Source organism: Dermacentor andersoni, chromosome 8 (assembly GCF_023375885.2).
Source record: "Dermacentor andersoni chromosome 8, qqDerAnde1_hic_scaffold, whole genome shotgun sequence".
In the NCBI taxonomy this organism is placed as follows: domain Eukaryota; kingdom Metazoa; phylum Arthropoda; class Arachnida; order Ixodida; family Ixodidae; genus Dermacentor; species Dermacentor andersoni.
Genome location: NC_092821.1, coordinates 81343897 through 81367674, shown reverse-complemented (window position 1 = coordinate 81367674; position 23778 = coordinate 81343897). Strand labels below are relative to the sequence as shown.

At 41.9% G+C, this 23778-nt stretch overlaps 2 long non-coding RNA genes across 17 annotated transcripts in view; one reads left to right on the top strand and one right to left on the bottom strand.

Annotated features, from left to right (window-relative positions):
- The window catches only part of LOC126538689 (uncharacterized), a 54379-nt gene extending 32836 nt beyond the window's left edge, over positions 1-21543 (top strand). For 4 of the 7 annotated variants that reach the window (XR_011896062.1, XR_011896063.1, XR_011896061.1 and 1 more), the window contains one exon: positions 19928-21543. This is a non-coding gene — a long non-coding RNA (uncharacterized lncRNA). Of the gene's footprint in view, positions 1-6082; positions 6969-7090; positions 8001-19927 lie in introns of those variants that run through there. The other 3 variants (XR_011896064.1, XR_011896065.1, XR_011896066.1) reach the window with 3 other exon arrangements.
- The window catches only part of LOC126538731 (uncharacterized), a 55939-nt gene that overhangs the window by 26962 nt on the left and 5199 nt on the right, over positions 1-23778 (bottom strand). For 3 of the 10 annotated variants that reach the window (XR_011896059.1, XR_011896057.1, XR_011896060.1), the window contains exons 1-3: positions 13605-14909; positions 12599-12723; positions 8033-8099 (exon numbers count right to left, since the gene is read on the bottom strand). This is a non-coding gene — a long non-coding RNA (uncharacterized lncRNA). The other 7 variants (XR_011896054.1, XR_011896058.1, XR_011896052.1 and 4 more) reach the window with 7 other exon arrangements.

The following is a 23778-nucleotide window of genomic DNA, read 5'->3' as shown; positions in this document are numbered from 1 at the left end:
AGCGCTGCTCAAGAGTGAAGCAAGACACAAAGCCAACAGCAACCAATTAAGCTTGCCTTCCCAAGGACGGTATACCACGCACATCATGTTGCAAACATTTTTGTTTGGGTAGGCAAGGAACTTAATTTGTACCCGCCCTAGTTGCTTAGTGGCTGTGGTGTTGGGCTGCTAAGCACGAGGTCGCAGGATCGAATCTCGGCCAGAGCTGCCGCATTTCAATGGGGGCAAAAGGCGAAAACACCTGTGCACTTAAATTTACTGTAGGTGCACGTTAAAAAACCCCAGTTGGTAGAAATTTCCGGAGTCCCACACTACGGCATGCCTCATAATCAGAAAGTGGTTTTGGCACGTAAGACCCCATAATTTAATTTTTCTTAATTTTGTAGACCAACCACAACACTTATCAGGCTTCTTGGCGCTTGTGCTGTAACAGAAGAGAGTATGTATGTGTGTAAATAAAAAAATGTAAATCATGCCATCTTACAATGGCCCCTTTTCACTGCTGGTATGCTCCACCACGATACATTGCATAAGCCTCTTCCCGTAGCAAGCTATATTGCAGCAAAGTTGACGCTTGAAAACCGGCATTATACAACACTTTCTACAATGGTTGTGCCTTCCGCACTTTGAAGGCAAAGCATTTCAGCATCCGAAATTTCAGCTGTGCTTATAATTAATTGCCTCTGTGAGGTACGTGGCAGTGTTGCAAGGATACCCGAATTCTCATGCATGTCCGAAAAATAGTTTGTTGGGTGTATTTCTGCTTGGTAATGAAGACGGCTACGACAGTGCACATTAGTGACACAACAGTGGCCAAATGCTCAGATTCCTTTTAAGTTGAGTGCTGTGTGCTTTTATGACTTCGGTGAAGTTAGCATCTGAATTTGCCATACACACACCTGCAATTATCTATTTATTAAACTCACGCACACATAATATAACTATAATGAGAAATGCATAGTGTTTTAGCTGTTCCCTGCAGAATGTTTTCTGACAACTGCTTTGATGATGGATGGATGAATAAATTTCTTGACGTCCGTCGGTACGTGCGATTAGCGCGCAGTGGGCCACTCCCACGTCGAGACAGAGAGGCCATGCCCCTCCACCGCGTCGCGGGCCCGATGGACAGCCCAGAGCTGTGCTTCAAGGTCCGAGCTGTGTGGAGCTCGGTCCCACTCTTCCTTGGTGGCCCTGGCACCAGGGGGCAAGCCCAGAGCATGTGATCAAGGCTAGCTATATCCTTACAGTAGTGACACGCATTGTGAGGGTGCACGTCCGGAAAGATTTTGTGCAGGAAGGCCGGGCATGCGTAGGTGCCTGTCTGAAGCCACCTGTACGTGACTTCTTGTGCTTTATTGGGTGCTTTGTGCGGTAGCAGCATGGTTCTCTTGACTAACTTGTAATGCTGGGTGAGATCGTTGTGACGAGGAGATCGCACTCGCTTGCCCATCCTGCCGAGAGGGAGTCCGGGCTCACACGGTGAGTTAGATCTTGTGCAGTCTCGTGTGCTGTCTCGTTGAGGTCACTTTTTAAGAACAATATTTGATCACGAATATACTCTTAATGCTTCACACACAAAACAATTTGTTACCTTGTTGTGTCCATGAAAGGGTTGTATTAAGAATAATTTTTTGGCAGCCTTGTTGACAGTTTGACAGCATCAATCAGTGAATCCTTAACAGGCACTCTGCAACACTTTTTCAAGAAGGAAAGCCAACCTACTGAGTCTCCAACACATGCGATTTTACATTTTGTCACAACCTTAATGTAGCTGGCACATCTGGGTTCAAGCTTATATAGTGCTAACTTAGGCAAGTTGGCACATGTTGCAGCACTTCATTTGTCTCCTATGTGTTGTAATGCTATGTTATTTATTCAAGCTCATACTTCTGAGCAGCAAGCAAAATGCAGTTGACTTCATTCCGTTAATTCGACTCTGACGGGACTGACGAAACAGATTGAATTATCTGGTGGGTCAAATTTAAGAAGATGCAGAAGAAATGCCAACACACATGACTGATTTATTTGCCATGGTTTACGTACAGATTCTAACATGCCCCAGAGTGAAACACACGCCCGCTGTCTCTGTGTCCGAAGTGTAAACTAGCATAGAAAGGACAAAAGCCCCTAAAATGAAAGAGAAATCAAATGCGCACACAATTTTTATTAAAAAAAGAAATGGACAGGGGTCCAATGTGTTGCACATTGCAACCAATTTTCAAAAGTGAGCTTCGCCGCAATACCCATCGGTTATGCGGTAAAGCATAAAAAAATCGCCAAGGAAGTTTTGTTAAGATGGCACATTAGAAATGGGTGAATACCAATGAATGCAACAATCGAACCCCGGCCCTCAGTCCCCAGCAGCCGCGAAGCAACTGACCACGGCGGCGGTCAGATCTGTGACGCTGCAGAGGGTGCTAAGAATACCTGGCTCCGGACAGGCCGCCATTGGAATCTGAACCTGGCAACGTTTAACGTTAGAACGCTATCTAGTGAGGCGAGTCTAGCAGTGTTATTGGAGGAATTAGAGGGTAGTAAATGGGATATAATAGGGCTCAGTGAGGTTAGGAGGACAAAAGAAGCATATACAGTGCTAAAAAGCGGGCATGTACTGTGTTACCGGGGCTTAGCGGAGAGACGAGAACTAGGAGTCGGATTCCTGATTAATAAGGAAATAGCTGGTAACATACAGGAATTCTATAGCATTAACGAGAGGGTGGCATGTCTTGTTGTGAAACTTAATAAGAGGTACAAAATGAAGGTTGTACAGGTCTACGCTCCTACATCTAGTCATGATGACCAGGAAGTCGAAAGCTTTTATGAAGACGTAGAATCGGCGATGGGTAAAGTCAAAACAAAATACACTATACTGATGGGCGACTTCAATGCCAGGGTAGGCAAGAAGCAGGCTGGAGACAAGTCAGTGGGGGAATATGGCATAGGCTCTAGGAATAGCAGAGGAGAATTATTAGTAGAGTTTGCAGAACAGAATAATATGCGTATAATGAATACCTTTTTCCGCAAGCGGGTTAGCCGAAAGTGGACGTGGAGGAGCCCGAATGGTGAGACTAGAAATGAAATCGACTTCATACTCTGCGCGAACCCTGGCATCATTCAAGACGTAGACGTGCTCGGCAAGGTACGCTGCAGTGACCACAGGATGGTAAGAACTCGAATTAGCCTAGACTTGAGGAGGGAACGAAAGAAACTGGTACACAAGAAGCCAATCAATGAGTTAGCGGTAAGAGGGAAACTAGAGGAATTCCGGATCAAACTACAGAACAGGTATTCGGCTTTAACTCAGGAAGAGGACCTTAGTGTTGAAGCAATGAACGACAATCTCATGGGCATCATTAAGGAGTGCGCAATAGAAGTCGGTGGTAACGCCGTTAGACAGGAAACCAGTAAGCTATCGCAGGAGACGAAAGATGTGATCAAGAAACGCCAATGTATGAAAGCCTCTAATCCTACAGCTAGAATAGAACTGGCAGAACTTTCTAAGTTAATCAACAAGCATAAGACAGCGGACATCAGGAACTATAATATGGATAGAATTGAACAGGCTCTCAGGAGCGGAGGAAGCCTAAAAACAGTGAAGAAGAAACTAGGAATAGGCAAGAATCAGATGTGTGCGTTAAGAGACAAAGCCGGCAATATCGTTACTAATATGGACGAGATAGTTCAAGTGGCTGAGGAGTTCTATAGAGATTTATACAGTACCAGTGGCACCCACGACGATAGTGGAAGAGAGAATAGCCTAGAGGAATTCGAAATCCCACAGGTAACGCCAGAAGAAGTAAAGAAAGCCTTAGGAGCTATGCAAAGGGGGAAGGCAGCTGGGGAGGATCAGGTAACAGCAGATTTGTTGAAGGATGGTGGTCAGATTGTTCTAGAGAAACTGGCCACCCTGTATACGCAATGCCTCATAACCTCGAGCGTACCGGAATCTTGGAAGAACGCTAACATAATCCTAATCCATAAGAAAGGGGACGCCAAAGACTTGAAAAATTATAGACCGATCAGCTTACTGTCCGTTGCCTACAAAGTATTTACTAAGGTAATCGCAAATAGAATCAGGAACACCTTAGACTTCTGTCAACCAAAGGACCAGGCAGGATTCCGTAAAGGCTACTCAACAATAGACCATATTCACACTATCAATCAAGTGATAGAGAAATGTGCAGAATATAACCAACCCTTATATATAGCTTTCATTGATTACGAGAAAGCGTTTGATTCAGTCGAAACCTCAGCAGTCATGGAGGCATTACGGAATCAGGGTGTAGATGAGCCATATGTAAAAATACTGGAAGATATCTATAGCGGCTCCACAGCCACCGTAGTCCTCCACAAAGAAAGCAACAAAATCCCTATAAAGAAAGGCGTCAGACAGGGAGATACGATATCTCCAATGCTATTCACAGCATGTTTACAGGAGGTATTCAGAGGCCTGGAGTGGGAAGAATTGGGGATAAAAGTTGATGGAGAATACCTTAGCAACTTGCGATTCGCTGATGATATTGCCTTGCTTAGTAACTCAGGAGACCAATTGCAATGCATGCTCACTGACCTGGAGAGGCAAAGCAGAAGGGTGGGTCTGAAAATTAATCAGCAGAAAACTAAAGTACTGTTTAACAGTCTCGGAAGAGAACAGCAGTTTACGATAGGTAGCGAAACACTGGAAGTGGTAAGGGAATACATCTACTTAGGGCAGGTAGTGACCACAGATCCGGATCATGAGACTGAAATAACCAGAAGAATAAGAATGGGTTGGGGTGCGTTTGGCAGGCATTCTCAAATTATGAACAGTAGGTTGCCACTATCCCTCAAAAGGAAAGTGTACAACAGCTGTGTGTTACCAGTACTCACATGGGGCAGAAACCTGGAGGCTTACGAAAAGGGTTCTGCTGAAATTGAGAACGACGCAACGAGCTATGGAAAGAAGAATGATGGGTGTAACGTTAAGGGATAAGAAAAGAGCAGATTGGGTGAGGCAACAAACGCGGGTAAACGACATCTTAGTTGAAATCAAGAAAAAGAAATGGGCATGGGCCGGACATGTAATGAGGAGGGAAGATAACCGATGGTCACTAAGAGCTACGGACTGGATTCCAAGAGAAGGGAAGCGTAGCAGGGGGCGGCAGAAAGTTAGGTGGGCAGATGACATTAAGACGTTTGCAGGGACAACATGGCCACAATTAGTACATGACCGGGGTAGTTGGAGAAGTATGGGAGAGGCCTTTGCCCTGCAGTGGGCGTAACTAGGCTGATGATGATGATGATGAATACCACAATCAGACGTTTTGATCTGTGATTATTGCCTGGAGCTCCTCCTGGGCAGGCCGAAAATAGGCATTTCCTGCAGGAGATAAAGTCTGTTTCACACATCTACTGTCCTCTAAGGTATGTCACCAAAGGGGTCGCTTATTGGGTTCACTGTAGGGGTCAGCATGCATGCTGACTGCTCAAGTTGGAATTGTTGGGTGAAGGCCTATTTTAGTATCAAAATAACCGAAGTTTGGACCTATAGAAATGCACGTGTGTCGTCTGAGACTTTCAGACGGGATCAAATTTATAGGAGTCTACTGTTCTGCAGCCACTGAGCACTGCAGCATGCCAATATACTGCTATGTGTAGTAGGAGATACATTCTTGCTGCAAACTCCACTGCCATATGGTACAGTCGACTTCTGTTAATTCGACTCCGAGTAATTCAATCCTGGCCAAAGGTCTTGGCCGGCAGTCATACATTTCTACGGTCCCGAATCTCTTATTTTGATTGTAAAATTGGCCTTCACAGGATAACTTTAACTTGGAACAGTGACTCGCTGTTGACCCCTATGGTGAACCCAATAGCGACTCCTTTAGTGGCAGCACGTCTAGCTCGACGATGCTTAGGAAACAATGTATGCATTCAACACGTGTGATCGCGTGTCGACAACTCCCATTTATGCTTGCCATAGGAAACTTTTGAAGCAAGAACCATATATCACAAAGTTTAATTACGGTATTTACCCGATTCTGATGTGTGCCTCATAAGTTAGCACTAGTAGAATGCAATAGTTGTACACTTTTCTTTTCAGTGACTATGGTGTTGGGCTGATGAGCACGAGGATGGGGATCGAATCCCGGCCACGGCGGCCGCATTTCGATGGGGGCGAAATGCGAAAACACCCGTGTACTTAGATTTAGGTGCACGTTAAAGAACCCTAGGTGGTCGAAATTTCCAGAGTCCTCCACTACGGCGTGCCTCATAATCAGAAAGTGGTTTTGGCAAGTAAAACCCCATAATTTAATTTTTTTCTTTCAATGACAGTGGTAAGCTCCCAGCCATGATTTGGTAATGCCTGACATATGCATTCCACCCCATTTTTATTCTTAGGTAAATTGCCTTTTCATGATCAGGGTCCCTTACGAGCAACTGACTTACTCCTGTACAGACTCTAGAGGCTGACTGGCGATGTGAATTCTTCAACATTGTCTTCTGCATATTAATCTTCAAACCCACTCTAACACTTTTTTGGTTAAGGTCCTCAATCACTAGTAATTTGTCCCCACTGTTGCCGAGATATTCACCATTGATCCGCACTCCGAATGTGCTGCAACTGCAGATTTGATATGGCATTAATCAAAGCCAACACCGCCGTGTTATCTCACCACCTTGAACTGACACTCACACGCAGATCCACTGGCCACTGTAATCACCATGGCGGGAACGCTAGGCCTAGGTATGCTATTACGGTTCTTGACATTCGGTGCTGTCTTTTTCATTGAAAGAATTCACCGCTGTCAGCAAAGGTACCCACTCTGCCTCTGCAATCCTCGTAAAGCACGGGGCGCGTTGCATATTGCTAGTCCTCGAAACGCAGCTTTGCCTCAGCACAGTGATGCTACGCGGTGAAGTGTATGGGACGCAGCACATATATTGTTAGACTCACGTGCACTTGCCGTCTCCTGTCAGACTGCAAGCACCTATATGCCCAATAAGTGTACTGGCAGACCTTCAGAGCTTTTACGGACGTGCCTGTAGCGATTTGGGCCCTTAAGGGCAGTAAAAGACATGCATTCATTTTTTTTTTCGGACATTGTAGCGGCCCTTAGGGAGTCTGAAAAATCGGACTGTACAACTGACCAAAAGGATGCTTCATCCATGGGGCGAACACGCAGCGTAACAAGGACAAGAATAGGAAGGACCATTGCATCGAGGAATGATCTGGAAAGGAACTGTGCCGCCGCCTCTTTGAAGGAGCTTGCGCTCAAAAAGCAAAGTGTTGGCTGACGCTAAGATGCAGGTTACCCACATCCAAACCAAAATAAATCTCTTAAAGCAATGAAATGCAACACTGAGGCATTATGGGCAGGCTGAGAGTATGTCAAGACAGTTGAGGTTGACTTTCCAGTTGCTTGGAGAATCTCATATGTGACAAAGTTCGGGCATGATACCAATGAGCTTGCTATCAGTTGATACAAATAGCTATTTGCTTTTGTATGCATCTCTTTTTATTCGCATTTTAAAATGTTTGACTCTATTTGCCGTGAGCTAGACCACTTTTTTTACAGTGAAGCTGTCTATGGTGAGGATCTGGCAGATCGCATTTGCGCATAGACCAACAATTTTTCATACGGTGGGCCGATCCCGAAGAAAGTGCAATACCAGGCCAACCCGAGGCAGAAGTGAAGCAAGCATTAAGCACTCCCCATATGTGGGCTGATCCCGAAGGTCGTGAAATGCCAGTCAAACCTGCGGCGGAGATGAAGCAGGCTTTAAGCACTCCCCCACACATGGGCCAATCCCATAGGTAGTGCAATACCAGGCCGACCCGCGGTAGAGGTGCAGTTCACCATTAAGGGGCCCACGTACGCAGCTTTGCTGGTCATCCTTCACAGAGTAAAAGGGCACCGAGTTTCTTTCGAAGATATTTTAGTAGCTGTGCATTTTACAAACCCCTCTTTTCAGTTTTCTATCTTGAATAAAATAAACACTACTCCTTACTGTTCAAACTGGATTGTTTTTATTTTTTTAACATGCTTACCAGAGAGTGACAGCATCAGGTGACATGGTGTCAGCCCATCTTGACATAAAACAAAGTTCTGTGAAACCTGAAAAAATCAGGGAATTTGAAAATGTCAACTTGGTAGACACGTTGTTCTTCTAAGCATGCAGTATGGCACATAAGCCTGGAGGTTAACGAAGAATCTCGAGAACATGTTCAGGGCCGTACAAAGAGCAATGCAATGATAAATGACAATGAGACAGGAAGAGAGCAGTGTGGATAGTCGATATTCTAGTAGACATTAAGAGGAAAAAATGAAGCTGGGCAGGCCATGTAATGCATAGGGTAGATAACCAGTGGACCATTAGAGTTGCAGAATGGGTGCCAAGGGAAGGGAAGTTCTGTCAAGGATGACAGAAAACTAGGTGAGATGAAATTTGAAAGCACAAGTTCGCATCAGCTAGTGCAAGAGAATGATAATTGGAGATTGCAGGGAGGCACCTTCATTCTGCATTGAACTTTAAAATAGGATGATGATGAATGCGTGCAACTCTTTAAAAAGAAATTTGGGCCGGAAATAGCTTGCACAGTTCACCAAGACACGAAACCAAATTCGTATGCTTTGCCACTAACACAGATGTATTCCAGCGAAGCTAACTTATGAAAAGCGGCCACCATTGTGCAATCATCTATTTCGTTGTTGGAACAGCTTGCGAAACATAGCATGATATGTTGGAAGGAGCTCTGTAACTTTTTTTCTTTATAGCCGGCTATAATATGCACATGCTGAATTTTTTATAATTAATGCTATGTGATGTGCAAATTAAGCAGTAATTTTATGCAGTATTAAAACGTACCTTAGTGTAATAGTACAATGAGAGACGTAATCAAGAATTTGTATGTATGCACATCTGAGTTCGCATGCAATGCGTGCTGTCATCCTTGAGTGCGCACAGACGTGAAACTGGTGCACTGGTCTTAGTGCAGCTTGGTAGCTCATAGTTTGTGAGGGGATTCGTAATGGCAGTGCTCCACCACGCCACAATGCAGCAGTCAACGCTGAAGAGAGGAAATGCTAATCTTACCAACGCTACACATGTTCAACAGGCCAATGAGAGTGCTGACAGGTGAGCTTGAAGCTCGCCAGATCCATCTCACAATTTGTGTGTCGTACATGACAGCATAATCAACATTTAATCATCGATTTATTTCAACTACCATGTACGTCGACCTTGCTTCTTTAGTGTTGATACTTCGTTGGCCCCCCTCCCCTTTTCTCTTCAAGGATACTTCTGACAGTGAAAAATAACACTGAATGTCCACATGAACAGGAACTGGCATAAGATGCAACCATTTGTGACCTTTTTAACAGAAGCTTGTATTGCCTCACTGGTGTCGGTGTTACCACGCGAAAAAACCCAAGCTGCGCAAAAATAGAAATTGCTTATCAGGCTGCGGATTCGAACCACCGACCTCTGGGTTGCGAGATCACCATGCTAACCGATTCAGCCACTGTCAGTTCATCAAACGCTGCCTTTAAGGTGGGTAAGTAGAAGCAGCGCAAGGCATGAGCCAATCACGGGCGTCCCCTTCCTCCAGAGGAGGGAAAGGGTGTGTTCGCTCGCCTGACACCCGCAGTTTCCCACACCAGTTCAGGCCCAGCAGTCAGATGGGGAGGCTGCGTTTGGTCTGTTCTGCTGAAGAGCAGGCTGTGTTGAAGGAATGGCAGTGGGAGCAGGCCACGTGTTGTGCCTTTGGCCAAAGAACAGGCAGTGTTTGATTGATGCCACCGGGAACTTGAGAAAGGGGTCGACATTGACGTGCCGCCCTCGCCGTGAGGCGTTACAAAGAGCCGCAGATCCCAAGTTTCGCTTGCACCCCACTTCGCAGCAGTGGAAGGGCAGTAACTTTTTGGCCTCCATCCTTGTGTCATAGTCCAAGCATGCTCTTGCTAAATAGAATCATTCTTGGCAACTAAAGCTTAGTGTTTAGGTGCAATTAAAGCTCGTCATTGGAACAGTCTCCAGTACTTCAGGATTTCACAATAAGTAGAATACCATTTTGTTGGCAAGTACCACGGCAGAGATAGTGACCTATAGGTAGATACTGAAAGAGCCAGTATAGTAAGAATTTCATTTAAAGTTGGAGGAATGGTACAACTCTTGGCATTCTGGGGAGTTAAAAAGAGTGGAATTAAGAGATCTCAACTTTGTCAAGCAGGAATGAAATGGAGGGCCTGCCCCATTCTGCAACTTTACTGTGGACCAGTGTATGCCAACATGGCAAGTAAGAAAACAAATTGGGTATTTCACGGTGCGTGTAGATCCATAGACTTTTGTTCCCAGTGGTATCTTTTGATGACATGCCCAGGCTTTTTTTTTTCTCGTCACTTGTTACACTTTAATGCAATAAAATCTACTTAAACCTCTTGTGGTTGCAAGATCCGCAGGCGAGCTTGTTCCCTCAATCGGCTGCCATCACCCAGTCTCTACTCGTCACATAACCATATCTTGTGAACATTATATACATTTTTTTTTTTGCCTCTTAGAATTTCGGGTGATATCCTGAGTGATGAAAACAAGCACTACATAAAATCAGCAACATCTATCACTACGACAGATTCATAACAATAGTGCAGCCACTACATTGTTTTAGCTTTCCATACTAAATAAACTCACTGTGTCTGCGTTCAGTGTGGGCAGAGGTAAGCTTGCACACGTAAGTTTTTGGTAACATTCATAACAAAGCAAACAAGCTTTCAGGACTATAAGCCTTTGAGTCACATCAGCTATGTGGGAGCAAAATATACATTCAAAAAACAGGGAAAAAAAGGCACACTGTTATGTGCCACTAATCCTTTCTTAAAAAGCTGCAAGAATTTTAGGCGGTTTTGATAGAATTATAGCATGGCACAAAACTGATGGTGCTATGCATTTGGTCACCGCAAGCAGCTGTACATTGTTAACCTCTCTGGTCAATCATGTCTGCTGCAGAAGCATCCCTAGGATGTCTCCAAATTTCAAGATACTTGATTTAGTGCAGTATCACTCTTTGTTGGCCTTTTTATCAGACTGACGCAGAAGTGGGAGCACTGTACACTGTTCACATTTTCTTTGTGCGCAAAAGATAAATATGCGTTGCATTCACCACTAAGAGAATGTATTTAATGCTGTTCTTAAGTTTACAGCCTTACAGCACATGACACAGATATTCATGACAAATCTGTGCATGTCATACAGACAGCTGAAATGTCAAATGAAACGCCACTTTCCTCCCTCTCAAGAAAGTGCCACACCCAGCCAGAGTCAAGGCAACACAAACAAACACTGCGACGCAAAACACATTATCAGACTGAAGCAGAAGTGGGAGCACTGTACACTGTTCACATTTTCTTTGTGCGCAAAAGATAAATATGCGTTGCATTCACCACTAAGAGAATGTATTTAATGCTGTTCTTAAGTTTACAGCCTTACAGCACATGACACAGATATTCATGACAAATCTGTGCATGTCATACAGACAGCTGAAATGTCAAATGAAACGCCACTTTCCTCCCTCTCGAGAAAGCGCCACACCCAGCCAGAGTCAAGGCAACACAAACAAACACTGCGACGCAAAACACAGTCGTGTCGCTCGCCATGACGCATTACTTCGGTAAATCGCCCAATTCAGAATGCACAATGCCACTGTGGAAAATGTGCCACGCAACAAAAATGGATAAGAAAAAAAAAAAAAAAAAGCGGGTGGTGCTAGTCACGTGAACCCGATGTGGTTCTTCGGCTCAAGTATGTGACAAGGCGAGGAAGGAACGTCGCTTGCGGATGCTACTCAAGGCAGAGGGAGAGTGTGTCTCTGTTGGCAGTCACGCTCACCTCATGGTGGTGTGGTAAGAGGGCATTCAATTTATTCTGTGTCCTCTAATAATAAACCAGTTTAAAAGATTATTTCGGTAAAGCAATGCCAGAAGTCTGAAGTCATTACTCCAAACATTCATCATGGATATGAAGTCCAATGCATGTGGAACTGTCGAAAGTGGTTCACTCATATTCTTCTCATCTACTTTCAAGAAATTTCACACTAAATTGATCTAGACCTCTGCATTGTCACAAACAGCAGGAAGCAACCTTGAAGCCTGTTTTGAATTCCTCATTAATGCATGAAAATCCAGGATGCAGCAGCCAAGTAACAGTCTACTACACATAACTCCATCTTCACCTCTGTGTTCAGGCAATGAAATACAGTTTTTACCATAGCGAACATGAGATGTTCACTTGTTGGAGATGCAGCTCTTAGCCTGTCTACGTATGACTGTGACATTTAAAGAAGATGCCAGTTATTTAAAACTATGTTATTAAAAAAACGTCTTTCATGTTCGTAACATGCCTGGAGGCAATAATAACCAGCTTGAAAAGTAATTATGTCCCATGGCTGTATTCGGGTCTCAAGAAGCTTTAAATTGCAGTGTAAACTAAAACTTGCTAGGGGGCCTGATGTAAGGCCCTCAAAAAACAGGCCAAACGGGGCTAAATGTTTCTTCAATAGGATAGAAAGTGCGTTGGAAAGTTAACGCCAAATATAAATGAAAATATATTAATTCAGACTTACCACCAGACTTTCACAATTCGAGTCTTGTTCTCCAAGGTGCATTGCCATTCCGACTTGTCCAGCTAGTGAGAAATGCAGTTCGTATTGCCTCCGCCAATGTGTTGCACATGCACAAGTGATGAACTCTACAAAATGAGAGCAGCATTGAAGATAAACTGAGCAGCTGAAAGTGCATGCACTGTTGCTTCTACGCACAATATGGAAACTAAACAGCAGAGGTAAATTTCGTTAATAGAATTGCGTAATACTTCATTCCCGTTCATATTGAAACATAAGTCGACTCTGAATATAAGACAACCCCCTACTTAAAGACATCACATTACAGTCCCCTTTATAATTGAAAACTACATGTTCTATAAAAAAATTGGGCACTGAAAGCACCATGCCCCGCTTTGCTTCAGTTGTTTCGCTTAAATCTTTTGTGTACCCAGTAGAAGTTCTAGATTCTAAGCTTTTGTTTTAAATGTAACAAACCTCGTCAAATTTGGTGCAGTGGTTGCCGAGAAAAACGAATACTGCGTTTACATGTATTTAGATTGGAACACCCGAGCTAAAGCTTTCTCTTAAACGCGCCCGCCACGCGGAGGCTGGAGGCACCGCCAAATTATACTAAACAAAGAAACGTTGCGTACACTTAGTACACGTACAAATTTCCTCTTTATAGCGACAATGTAGGGGACTGCGGCTTGCACTGGCAGCCGGCTTTACCTATGCGCCGCCAGTCTGGTTCCTCAGACGTGTAACGATTGCGACAGTGTACGCGGCGGAAAAAGCACCTGGGACTCCTGCAAGACCAGACAAAACCTTGCCTCTGTGCATTATCTAACTCCTTCTCATTACCGTTAAACAAAACTCGAGAACGCAGTCAAGAATTTCGTATTGAGCTGAGAGTACGCTGCACAAGGTCTACTGAAAGACGGAACTTTTAACGACAGCTTGTAGGCTAACTTCAAGATGTATCGATAAGTAACTGTTCAATAACTGTAGAATAAATACGTCCACTTGCCTGTCTGTTCACGCCAATACCGCAAGCTCTTTTCAGAAGCACGAGACGGCCGCTGAAAAGCGTCGAGACATTTCATTCGGCGAAATTAACCGCTTGCATTTCCAATGCAACGAAAAATCAAGTGAACGATTAGAGTGTATTAACGATTTCGACGATGCAGTCGGCCATTTTGGGAAGCTTTAGGCATGGATCGGCTTGGCTATAGATGCGCACAATCTTTGGAAGCGACTTTTTTTTTGTCGCCAGACGAAAATCACTGTGTTAAACTTTTTTTTTTTTTTTTTACAGAGAAGATATGTTTATACCAAGGGTATGGTGGCTAGCATACACTCTTAAGCATAATTACACCCTTTTGCCACACAACGATAATCGTCATCTGCTTGTCCGCATTTCCTTTCTTTAACGCGGCGAGCCCGGTACTTTCCAGTAACGAACGGCATGCGCGTTATCATTCCCGACAGGAAAGTAACAGGCAATGCTATCATGCTGATAACGCGTGTGCCGTTCGTTACTGTAAACGCCGCCAGAAGTGGGGAGCAATTCCGTGTGTCTTGAATGACGCTTGTACAGTTATCAGTCAAACCGCCTAATGTTGCCACTTCTCTGTTGTGCTTATGTGGGCTTTTTTCTAACCTTCACGGTGGGTGCAGCATGTCTAGAGCCGCAGCGTCCTGCGCTCTATGCGGTTGCACGGGACTGGCAGCCACGCATCGTTACACAACTCCCAAATAACAATAAGAGTCAGTTTTGGCACTTGGTAGAGCAGTAAACGAGGGATCCAAAAGAAATGTGGTTGTTCCGCAAATATATATTTCTCTATAATTCTTCTAGAGGTAATTCAAAAAACGAAACTATAGTCGGATGCAACTTAAGTATGCAGCGAAGCCCCGCCCACGGCCTTATAACCGCCAGCCACTGTTCCTCTGCGAGGCTGCAAATAATTCATACTTCAAACTTTTCCTGTTAGGCAAATAAGGCGGTAATCCCAAAAATAATATTATTAGCGCATAATTTTATACATTTTCCCTCGCCTATTAAAGTATAATAGGCGAGTATAAGTACAAATCTATCGTCCTCTACTGCGTCACAAACTACGTGCCCACTAAAACCAAGCGGCCGCCAAAAAATAATCCCTGGATAACCCAAGAAGTAATTCAGGCAAAGCGCCGTCTGAAAAGACTGCGTAGAACAATAAAAATTAAAGGAGGAGACGAATCCAGGGTGACGAAACTTCCTAATGCCATCGCGGAATTCAAGCTTGCAGCCAAATGAGCAAAAAAATATTATTTTAATGTAAAGTTACCGAGCTTTCTTACTAATAATCCCGGAAGGTTCTGGAGGCACTTTCGCACCAATGATGGAGAAGCGTCCCACTTAAGCCCAGAGGAAGAAACTGCGAAAGCCAACGCATATAACATTTTTTTTCAATCAGTATTTACTACAGACAATAACATTATTCCCCCCATTCTAACGAGACAGGGCGTAAGCATTGGCGAATTACACATTACGGACGCTGGCATACTTAATCTTCTGCTTAATCTTGACCCTAAAAAAGGCAGCGGTCCTGACAACATACCTAACGACTTTCTGAAAAGGTATGCAGAATGGTGCAGTAGATACCTCGGCATAATTTTTCGTAAATCACTCACGACTTCACAGCTACCGAACGACTGGAAAATTGCAAAGATAATACCTATCCATAAATCAGGCGACACAACAGAAATTTCAAATTTTAGACCCATTTCATTAACTAGTACATCCTGTAAGCTTCTAGAGCACATAATCTTAAAGCACATAACGTTTTTTCTAGAGAGCATTGGCTTCTTGTCTCCCTACCAACATGGTTTTCGCAGTGGTTTATCAACAATAACCCAACTAACAGAACGAATCCACGATCTTGCATATACTATCAATCACCGCGGCCAGACTGACATGATTTTACTTGATCCATCTAAGGCATTTGATTGTGTATGCCATAACAAATTAATCGCTAAAGTTGAAAGTGTTGTTGGGAAAGGGCTCCTTTCAGCCTGGATAAGAATTTCTAGCCAATCGTTCACAATTTGTAACCTACGAAAAAATGCCACCTAACACTGTCACCGTTACTTCCAAAGTTCCCCAAGGCTCAGTTCTTGGGCCTTACTCTTCTTAATAATCTATATTAATGACATCACAGCTAACATTGGTTGTAATATAAAACTGTTCGCTGACGACTGCGTTATCTATAGTGAAATCACTAATTATAACGATAACATCGCACTTAATACATCCCTCAACACTCTAGCTATTTGGTGCTCTAATTGGCAGATGTCAATTAACGTAAAAAAGTCTGTGGTCATGACCGTAACAAGGAAAACAAGACCATCTAACTTTACATGTGAGATTAACGGCATACCACTAACTAAAGTTGAACAACATAAATACCTGGGAGTTACATTAACCTCAGACCTCAGGTGGGATAAACACATTTCGAATATCACGGCAGGAGCAATACGCAAACTATTCTTCCTCAAAAGAAGCCTTGAGCTCTCTACAACATCAACGAAGCTACTGGCCTACACAATGTTCGTTAGGCCGGTTCTCGAATATGCAAATACAGTCTGGTTTCCTCATACAACAACTAACATAACAAAATTAGAGGCAGTACAAAGAAAGGCTATAAGGTTCATTCACAACAAATATATACGCACTGACTCACCGACTAATCTTCTAACGCAGTCTGGATTGCAAATGCTATCTACCAGGGCAAAACACGCTCGCCTGAAGTTCTTGTTTCAGCTTCTAAAAAATAACTATAAGATAGATGTGTCCAGGTACATTTCATTTTCTGAGGCTCGAAAAACACGTAACAAACATGCGCACACTTTAACAGAATACACATGCAACAATGACACGTTTAAGTATTCATTCTTCCCCCTTACAATGCTGAATGGAACTGACTTGATCCTGCTATAACCGCCATCGAATCGTTGTCCGAATTTACTTCACAAGTGGAAGCTGCAGTGCGTAAATTAAACAATTTATCATCGCACGTGTCATCGTCAGAAATTTCGCATTGTGTTGCTTTCGACTTCCCACTTTTCTTTTTCCATTTTTGTTTGATTGTCGTTATGTGGACATATGGTACACTGTGTTCCCAAAATAAATTTTCATTACTGTACTACTGCTAAGATAATTGTTATAACTGCCATTTGCTGCTGATTGCTTGCCTAGATTGTTCTTTCTTTTTCCATTCGTGTCTTCTCGCTCTCAAAGTGTATGCTTTAAAGCGTATCCCTTCACACAACTTTAAAATTTCTTCACGCGTTAAGTGTTATCTTTCAGTTCGCTCCTATTTTATGTATAAGCTAGTTAATTACGTGTTCTTAACTGCCAGAATCATGTTAATTAACTGTCATGTGAAAACTTGCATTTTTGTTTCTAAACTCAGCTTCTTTCTTATATTACCATCCTCGGGTAATTGTTTTCTTTTTTCTTCCTTTTTTCAATTAACTGTTCTGCCTAAATGCATATTCATATACATGTCTACTGTATCGCCCAACTGCCACGCTCTCAAATGAGAGTAGCAGTATTGTAAATAAAATAAATAAATAAAATAATGGCGAAAGTCGAATTCTTTATTCAACTGAAAATTATAAAATGCTTGCTTTGCTGCAACTATTTGTTTTCAAGTTTCAGTGCAGTTGGCAGTGAAGTTTCATGAGTAAAACTGGTTCAGCAGTGAAATGAACTGTACCGCAGACTTTTGAAGAGTGAAATGCTCAGACTCCATACACTTTGTCCATGTCTGTTGCACACCTCATTGCTTCTGCCGATAAACGGCTCTTCAAGAACAGCAGACTCTCCAGATCTATCAAGTACGACGCATTGTTGAAAAGGCCACATGACGATGATTTTGTTTGCTTTTGTGATTGGCTGGCTAAGTAACACAACCACGCGCGGTTCATGTGCCATGGTTGCTATGTATTCTACTATAGAAATCTTTAATTTACATTTTCACTTGTTTACTTGTTCTTGGCAGTGTTCTTCGTGCGGTTCTTTCCAGTGTGAGTCCATTTGATGGGGTTCCTTGTTTGCCATGTAAAGGAGAGGTGCATCTCACAGGCCTACCTGTGAGATGCACCTTATTTCATTTCTCTTTTCGGGTTTATGTGTCTTTATGGTGAATGGTCGGCATTATTCATATTTGTATAATAAAGGTACCCTTCCCCTAATTTGCATAGGAAGGAGACCTATGGTTGCCCCCCCCCCCCAAAAAGTTACTGCATACGCGCCTGCTCTGTTGCCATTGATGAAATGACACAGAGGAATGCATAGAGCAAACTTTAGAGTCTGAAGGCTCGCATCGATGTCACTGGTTGTCCTTTCCCATTATGCACCATTAAAAGCACTCATTGGGGTTAAAACAATGTTTGACTAGTTGCTAACATATTTCATAGTTTCCTTCCAGTGCAGACCCTCACTCCAGGATGCTGCAGGTCACACTGAACATTAATTTCGAAGTTTCAGTGCACTTCCTGAACCGCTCCCACTGCCAGATCCATCCACAGTAATTTTGGGTAGTTATTCCCGTAAAATTTCCGGGTTCCTTGCCTGGGCACTCAACCTCAGTACACTGTAGCTACTAGTATAGGTGAGAAAATTATGCTGTATAAACAGAATGAAAGGCAATTTCCTAAACATGCAAAAGCATGCAAGTTCCTTTAACGCGCAAAGAGCATGGATAGCAGGCATATTTCTAATTTAGTGTGTTCACTGGGTGAAAGCTTACATTTACATATATGGAAGCATAGAACAAATGTTTCAAAGCATTAATTACATCCTTGAGCTTAATAATTAACATTAAAAAATTCTGTATAATTTGGGCAATTTAATCTTACACATAAAACCAATTCATTCAGTTTTGCAGACACTAAGTGGGCTCACAAGTTTTACTGTGCCTTTTGGAAGGATGACACAGGAACAATTTCTGCTGCAAAATGTTTTCCAGTAAAACATCCAATTGGGAAGAAAAGCATTCTAAAAACAATACAGGGTTTTCAACTTACTTATCCCAAATGAATTATGCAGTAATTTTTTACCAGTGTCTTTTATAGTTCTTTCAACAAAGAAATTATTGCCATGTGATGCTTTGTGCACTACACACAAAATTCAGTGAATGACAATGTCATTCATGCTTAAAATAAAGAAACACTGCTTCCCAAGTGTTGCTAGCGGCTACTTCCTAATATAGGTTATAGGCACTCAAAGTTCAAAATTCTCAAGTGGAAATGAGAGTGAAGAAAGGCAAATAAGGAGGTTAAAGTGAAAACACTGTATTAGGCACCCCTGCAACTAATAGAGAAGAAAACTCAACTAACAACTCCATGGAGGTAATAGCAGAAGTGACAAAGTATGGAAAAAAATAAACGAAGCACTAAATCGTTCAGTCGATACACAAACAGATACGTTGAACATTGATTGCACTTTTGTAGGTGGTACAGAACTTGCAGACCGTTTTAACAATTTTTTTGTTAAAGTAGGATGCATAGATCACGACATTCAAGATACAATGCATGCCGCTTCATTAAGAGAATCTTTATTCCTAAAGATTACTAGCATCCCTGAGGTGATTACAACATTTTCATCCTTGAAAAATAGCCATAGTCGAGACGTAGATGATTTAGAAATTAGGCCAATTAAGTACGTCATAGACTTACTTGCACCTGCAGTAATGCACATTTTTTATATTTTCTTGTCAACCGGAGTTTTCCCGCGTAATATGCAGGTAGCGAGAGTAATAGTTCACAAAGGAGGTGACAAAAATAATATGGGCAATTATTGGCCAGTATCTATACTTCCTGTGCTATCAAAGAGACTCAAAAAAATTGTTAACTTTTGTATTAATAAATTTTCGCAAAAACATAGCCTGCTAACCGACTGTCAACACGGGTTTAAGAAAAAGCGGTCTATGGAAACTGCTTTAAGTATACAGAAGGAGCTTATTCTAGAGAACACTGACAAAAAATTTCTGACTTTAGGGTTATACTTAGACTTCAGCAAAGCCTTTGATAGGGTCAACCAGAAATTGCTGCTGATAAAGCTGGAAAAATATGGCTTCCGAGGAATAACACTTGAACTTATCTGATCTTATTTAGAAAGCCGACATCAGTTTGCTGAAATTAATGAGAACAGATGGCAGATAAAATCTTTGACAGCGAGTGTGCCCCAAGGTAGCATTCTTGGCCCGATACTTTTCCTGTATTACATTAATGATATTGTACAAGTGAGCGATATGTGTAAATTTGTCACGTATGCAGATGATTGCTCTGTTTTCTTTACAGGTAAAGATTTAAAAGAAATAACGCCTATAGCAAGCTCCGTTTGTTATGGACTTCGAGCATGGTCTAAGGCAAACGGCCTCATCCTCAATGAAACCAAAACAAAGTGCGTTATTTTTCATGCTCTGGGAAGTTCTACTACATTGCCAGATAATATTGTGTGGGGTCTGTATAAAATTAACCTTACGTCATCCATAAAAACCCTAGGCATAATACTCGCTAAGCATATGTCCTGGAATGAACACGTTAGTCATGTTTGCTCAAAGGTACGAAAAGTTGTTGGTGTGTTAAATTGCAATTGAAGTGCATTACATTTTCAAGTTAAGTGTCTCATTTATCATGCTCTTCTCCATTCACACCTCAGTTACTGTTCACTTATATGGGGTAACACTACAGCGCAAAATATTCAAATGCTGGAAATACTTCAAAAGAAAGCAATTCGGGCGATAGCGAACGTTTCTTTTTTCGAGCATACGCAAGAGCTTTTCCAACAAAACAGAATAATCAGAGCCCGTGACATATATAAATTCAAAACATTACTAAGCTATAGAAATGCTATGCTGGGAAAACTCGATTCATTCCTAGCCCCGGCAACTCTACAACAAAATAGAAGTGCATATTCATATCGTCACCAGGCACCATGGCAGATCCCTTTCTCACATACTAATTATGGCTGCCAATGCCTTAAACATACACTACCATCCCTACTTAACTATTTTAACCAACAACATGTTGATGTGTTATCTCTAAACAAAACTAAAATATTGGATTTGTTCTTATAGATGTGTATTGTTAACTGCTCCAACAGTTCCGCAGAACTTATCATATATTCTCATTTTGTTTATACATTCACACTTGTAACTACTATTCCTAGAATCCGGGTTTCCGCTGCAGTGATTGTGCCCGAACCACGTGGCAGGGTTTCGTGTTGTAAACTGGATGCTGCAAAGGGCGTCTTCGCGTTTGTTAAAATTCAAGGATGTGATGACGCCCTGGGCTACGTTGCCGTGATGTCTGTCGCGAAAGCAGCAGCCTATATGCAGATTTTCTTTTTTTATGTTTTTTAACATAGATGCACATATATATTTGCAAGTATGTAAAATAATTTCTGAAAAAAAGAATGTTTCCTGATGGTAACTTAACTTGTGTTTATTGTAAACTTCTGTGAAATTTGTTATATTTATATATGTATGTGTGTATATGTATATATATGTATACATATATTGCTTTTGCATTCTTATTTATTTATTTATTTTACAATACTGCAGGCCATCGTCGGGCCCATGCAGAGTGGTTACAACATGGAATACAGTACAAAAAAAGAATAAAGTGAAACTAGTGTATCCAAAACAAAGAGCATTAGCACACACAAAAAAGAACACACTCAATAAATATATACACTGTTTAAATGAGCCGTCCGGGAAGCAGGAGAAACAGCGTTTACCATAAGAATGCATCTACAGAGGCTGCATATGAAATACAGGTAATATCACCATTCGAATTCCAGATTCTCAATACTGTCAATAATTGCGTTGGCAGATGGGCAATTTACGGCTCTAGAGGGTAGTGTGTTCCAATGGGAAATGGCGTGTGGGAATAAAGAGTACTTGTGAGTGTTATTATGGCTGGGATGGTGTCGTATTGATTTATTATGGTTGGTTCGGGCAGAAAGTCTGAATGGCGCTTGAATGTATGTTGCTTGTGGTATTCGATAGGAGCCGTGATAAAGTAAGTATAGAAATTTTAATCTGGAAATCATTCTATGTTGAGCCAGTGATTTAATGTTAGCCTTGACGCGCAGGTTCGTAATGCTCGTTTGACGTGAATATTGTGAATATATAAATCTCAATGCTAAGTTCTGTATGCGTTCTAGTTTCTCGGTTAAATACTTTTGGTGCGGGGCCCAAATAATGTCAGCATACTCTAAAGAGGGTCTAATGAGGGTTTTGTATGCATTTAATTTAACACTAGGAGGTGTGTTTCCAAGTTTTCTTCTCAATAAATGTAGTTTACCTAGGGCCTTGTCATATATGTTATTTATATGAGTTTCCCAATTTAATTTCGTTGTAAGAGTGACCTCGAGATATGTGACCTCCTCGTATTTTCTTAGTGATTTATTGTGTATGTAAACTGAAGCACATTTTTCTTGTGAGTGAAGGAGATACTGGTAGTTTTTGATGCATTCAGTTTCATCCCCCAAATGTTGCACCAATTTTGTACAGCAGCTAACGAATCATCTAGTTTTACCTGATCCTCTCTGGTATTCACTGTTGCGTACACTACGCAATCATCGACGAATAGGCGGCTGAACGCATGAACGAATATCATTGATGTAGATCAGAAATAGGAGGGGCGCAAGAACCGAGCCTTGTGGAACACCAGAAAAAACGTTGACGTAATCAGACGTAATATCATTCACAGCTACGCATTGCTTTCTGTTTTCGAGATAGTTCTTGATCCATGATACTGTTTTCTCGTGTACACCAATGGCAATTAGTTTAGTAATAAGATCTGGATGAGGAACAACATCAAAGGCCTTTGAAAAATCTAAGAAAATGGCATCTATTTGGCTTCTGTTATTTATTGTGGTAGCTACATCATGGGTTAACTCAGCTAACTGAGTAATAGTACTTAGACCTGAACGGAATCCATGTTGCCGGCTGTATAGTAGGTTATTATTCTCTAAGTGCAATATTATGGCCTTATAAATAATATGTTCGAACAAAAAAAAAAAAAACTGGACGCACATGTTACTGGATGCACATGTTACTGGATGCACATGTTTACTGGATGCACATGTTAATGAAACAGATCTATAGTTACTTACGTCGAGTTTAGAGCCAGATTTGTGCACAGGTATTACTTTGGCCCTTCGCCAGTCGTCAGGTATCACTGAAGTTTCCAAAGATCGCCTGTAAATTACGTATAAGTATTTTGACGTCCAAACTGCATGTTTTTGCAAAAATGCATCTGATATAAGATCAAGGCCACAGGGTTTCTTTACATCCAGTTTTTGTAAGAGTCAAAGAATTCCTTGTTGGTCGATATCTATTTCAGGCATTGGATTCTTGAAATGATAATGTAGTTCTGTTAAATACAGATAGAAAAAATTCATTAAATTTGCTTGCTATGACGTCAGGCTGAACAAACGTCTCGTTTGAAGCAGTAATCTGCGATACGGTGTGCCACTCCCTCGATAGGTAGCACCAGGATTTTTGTGGTTTATTCGTCATGTAAGAAGGCAGAGTAACAGTGAAAAAACGCTCCTTGGCCATATGTTTATCTTATATTGTAATAAGCGTACAAGATCTTGAAGGTCACGTGTGGTTTTCTTTCTGCGCTTCCTTTTAATTTTTCGTTTTAAATGTATTATTTCGCGCGATACCCAAGGATGTTCTCTGTTCACTCTTTTCTTTCTGGAGGGAATGTAGTTTTCTTCACAAAAGTGTACAATATGCTTAAAACGTAACCATAATTCATTTACGTCATGAAGTAATGAAACCTGCAGAAAGCAGGCGTTTAAATATTCTGAGATAGCATTGTCATCCGCTCTTGAGTAATCCCTGATAACAGCAATCGATGGCTTAACGCGTTCACAGTTTCCTAAAATCGGACAGGAGAATACAATAGTTTTATGGTCCGAAATGCTATTTTCAACATTTAATGTGTTATTTTGAAATAGACTGCTTACGAACATCAGATCAAGCACAGAACATGACGGACCAGCTATTCTAGTCGGTTCGGAAACTAGCTGGTCTAGAGAGAAGGTAAATGACATGAACAATAGTGATTCAGCACTTTTTGCGTCGGAGCTGTTGTGCGAAAGATTAGACCAATTGATTCCTGGTAAATTG